Source organism: Trachypithecus francoisi, unplaced genomic scaffold, assembly GCF_009764315.1.
Source record: "Trachypithecus francoisi isolate TF-2019V2 unplaced genomic scaffold, Tfra_2.0 Lachesis_group6, whole genome shotgun sequence".
In the NCBI taxonomy this organism is placed as follows: domain Eukaryota; kingdom Metazoa; phylum Chordata; class Mammalia; order Primates; family Cercopithecidae; genus Trachypithecus; species Trachypithecus francoisi.
Window position 1 is genome coordinate 125,798,348 of NW_022681471.1, and position 4,044 is coordinate 125,802,391.

The window sequence follows — 4,044 nt, forward strand, 5'->3', positions numbered from 1 at the left end:
ACCCGGGAGGCGGAGGCTGCAGTGAGCCGAGATTGCATCACTGCACTCCAGCCTGGGCAACAGAGTGAGACTCCATCTCAAAAATAAAAATAAAATAAAATAGAATAAAAAGGTGATATAGTGAGCCAGGGAATGAAGGAGAGTGACTCCAGAGTCAGCAAATGACTTCACCTGCACAGAGAACAGGGCTGTATGAGCCCAGGACACCAGCAGCCTCAAGGCAGGGGATTTAAGTGGGGAGAAAGCAGGTGGAAAAAGGTGAGTGGGGCCAGGAAGCCGCCTTCACCACCCCCTGCCTGAGCAGGGTGGTCAGGAGGTGTGTGGGGAGGAAAGCAGCCAGTGCTCCGTGGCTGGAGGAGGCACAGTGCCAGGGAGGGCGAGGTGTCCCTCCATGCCTCCTCCAGAAGGGGCCACTGAGAGAGGAGGCTGAGGATGGGAATTCCTGGTGATTGCGGGTTTCCGGTGGAGGAGGGGAGCACCTGGAGGCTTGGCTGCCTGGCTTGGCTAGCATGAGCAGAAAACAAGGGTGTGATAAAGGGCAGATGCTCCCAGGAAGACAGTGGACAGTGGAGCCTGGCGGCGTGGGTGTAGAGGGCTCAAAGACCTCGAAATGAAGTGCGGGAGGGTGGGGGGAAATTGTGGGGGTTGTGTTAAAACTAACTCCTGGGTTTCTGAGCTAAGTAACTGAGTTGAGAGACAGATAAATGGAAGATTGGAAGTGGAAGAAGTGCAAGAGCCAGGGAGGGGAGGCAATGATTTCCACTTCAGCAGGTGGAGTTTGACATGTCTTTGGGATACTGTATGAGTTTCCCAGGGCTGTGTGTACCAATTACCATTATGGCTTAGAACAAGAAAAATGTATCTTTTTTCTTTCTTTTTTTTTTTTTTTTTTTTTGTAGTTTTTGTAGTTGTTGTTGTTGTTGAGACAGGGTCTCACTCTGTTGCCCAGTCAGGAAAGTGGCACAATCACAGCTCACTGCAGCCTCAGTCTCCCAGGCTCAAGGTGGATGCATTTAGGGCCAGATATCAGCTGGGGAAAGGACCACACTACCTTAATCTGGAGTTACTCAGTGCCAATGTATACCTATCTCTCTCTCTCTTTTCTCTCCTTCCTGCCACCTCATCCCACTCTTCTGACCATGCAGTTAGGGGGACCCCAACTGAGCATGAGCGAGGGGATCAGCAGATGGAAGGTGCTTGGTGTCAGCACTGCAGCTCTGTCAGAAAGACGTGGGAGTGAGTGCTCTTGGCCATAGCTGTGGCTTGCTGTTAGCCTGCTGGGCAGCCATGGTGTGAGTTGCGTCTCTCAGGGAGAGGACACGAGTGGCCAGAATGGACATCACCAATGCTAACCAATGTAAGACCTCAGGAATATTTGGGGCCTTGTTGGTTCTTCCGTCCCTCCCTATCTATCTATGGCTCACATACTCTCTACTTAATGTATGCATCCAACATTTCTCATAAGCCACTTGCTTCGTTACATATTGTCTCCTGTTTTTTCCTTTTTTTATTTTTATTTTTTTAAGAGATGGAGTCTCACTATGTTACTCAGACTGGAATGAATTACAAAATGGCCATGTACATAATTTTAGGTGGTACACATCCCAGATGCTTCAGGTACAATGATAAGGCAGAGATGATGATAATTAATTTGAAGTGACTTCTTTCTTTCGTTTTTTTTTTAGAGACAGGGTCTCTAAAAGGAATAGATATGGAATTGTGTCAATAAAACTTTATTTAGAGAAGCAGATGGAGATAATTTACCAATCCCTGCTCTATTGTAGCAAACTAAGTAAAACAAAATAACTATAAAATACCATACGTATGGGATTTTGAAATGTGTCACATTCTCTCCCTGAGAGATGCAGTTCACACGATGGCTGCCCAGCAAGCTAACAGCAGGGTCTCACTGTGTTGCCCAGGCTGGAGTGCAGTGGTGCAATCATAGCTCACTGTAGGCTCAATCTCCCAGGCTGAAGCCATCCTACCACCTCAGTCTCCTGAGTAGCTGGGACTACAGGTGTGTGCCACCGCGCCTGGCTGAGTTTCTTTTAATTTGTAAAGCAGAATAAAATACTCTTAAAAATCCAGCAAATACGCATTTCAAAAGCCCATGCATATTTCTTATTTTATTGTTGTTATGTTTTACTTAGTTTGCTACAATACAGTGGGGGTCGGTAAATTATGTCCATCTGTTCCTCCAAATCAAGTTTTATTGACACAATGCCATACCCATTCCTTTACCTCCTGTCTGTGGACACTTCATGGTTCTTATGGCAGAGATGGGTAATTGCAACAAAGACCAGGTGGCCTGCAAAGTTTGAAGGATTTACCATCTGGCTTATCTTTTAGAGTTTTCTGACTCCTGTAATAAACGTCCAGTCTGGGCAACATGGTGAAACCCCATATCTACAAAAAATAGAAAACAATTAGCCGGGCATGGTAGTGTACCTGTAGTCCCAGCCACTGGGGAGGCTGAAGTGGGAGGATCACTTGAGCCTGAGAGTTGGAGGCTGCAGTGAGCCATGACTACTCCACTGCACTCCAGCCCGGGCGATAGAGTGAGACCCTGTCTCAAAAATAAAATTAAGTACTGTCACAAGTTTGGGCCAGGTACAGTGGCTCACACCTGTAATCCCAGCATTTTGGTAGGCCAAGGCAGGAGGATCAGTCGAGGCCAGGAGTTCAAGACCAGCCTTGGCAACATGGCCAGTCCCCATCTCTACCAAAAAAAAAAAAAAAAAAAAAAGCTAGGCATGGTGTCGTGTGCCTATAGTTGCAGCTACTGGGGAGGCTGGGGCAAGAGGATGACTTGAACCCAGGAGCTGCAGTGAGCTATGATGGTGCCACTGCACTCCAGCCTGGGCAACAGAGCAAGACTCTGTCTCTAAAAAGAAGAAATGTCACAAATTTAAGAACCTCAGGTTATACACACGTTACATTTACTCTAGGTCACTAGATGTTCAAACCAGGACAAAGAAATCACCCCGAGGACTTAGGGGTAAAGGGCTACTGCTCTTAAACCATCAGGCTCTGCTCTGAGGAGTAACTGACCACATTGCGTATGTTAGTGCCTTTGCATGCTCCCGATCCTGACGTGTGTTCTAGTGAGCATCACGGACAATGTCTCCGCAGGGCGCAGTGCAGTGTTGAGGAAAGCCGTGCTGTCTGCCTGCAGGTCAGCTTTAACCGCAGGCCATCCCCCTGAGGTTAATGTGTGTTTCCTATTCTCTACTCAAGACCATTTAAGTGCCTGGGAAGCAGTCATTGCAAAATTAGCCAAAGTCTATGGTTAAGGAGGAATTGAGTCCTTTTTGTTAGATACATGAGATTTCATAGTCTTGTATGAAGGTGGCTCCAAAGCAGATACTCATCCCAGAGTCACCTCATTTTAATGTGTTAGTATAATGTGCTAAGTATGTAATGTGTATAGGCATGTCTGTCCTCGTCACCCCAGCCCACCCTGCCACACACACACACACACACACTTCCTTGAAACCACAGTTGCACTTAGCATCAAATTTGGCCACCTGCAACCTGCCTCAGCCTTCTGAAAAGTGGACTTCAAGAAAAGTGTAGCTTCGGCCGGGCATGGTGGCTCACGCCTGTAATCCCAGCACTTTGGGAGGCCAAGGCGGGTGGACCACAAGGTCAGGAGTTCAAGACCAGCCTGGCCAACATGGTGAAACCCTGTCTCTACTAAAAATACAAAAATTAGCCAGGCATGGTGGTGGGTGCCTGTAGTCCCAGCTACTGGGGAGGCTGAGGCAGGAGAATTGCTTGAACCCGGGAGGTGGAGGTTGCAGTGAGCTGAGATCGTGCCACTGTACTCCAGCCTGGGTGACAGAGCAAGACTCCATCTCAAAAAAAAAAAGAAGAAAAGAAAAGTGCAGCTTCAAGAGGGTGGGGTGAGAAGGTGCATTTTCTTGTCTGACTAGTTTGGAGACACTCTTGGTGACTGCAAGGGGCATCCCCAGTCCCAGTCTTGTGGCAGTACTCATGGCATCATCTGCCTGGGTTTGATTCTCAACTCCACCAGATGTG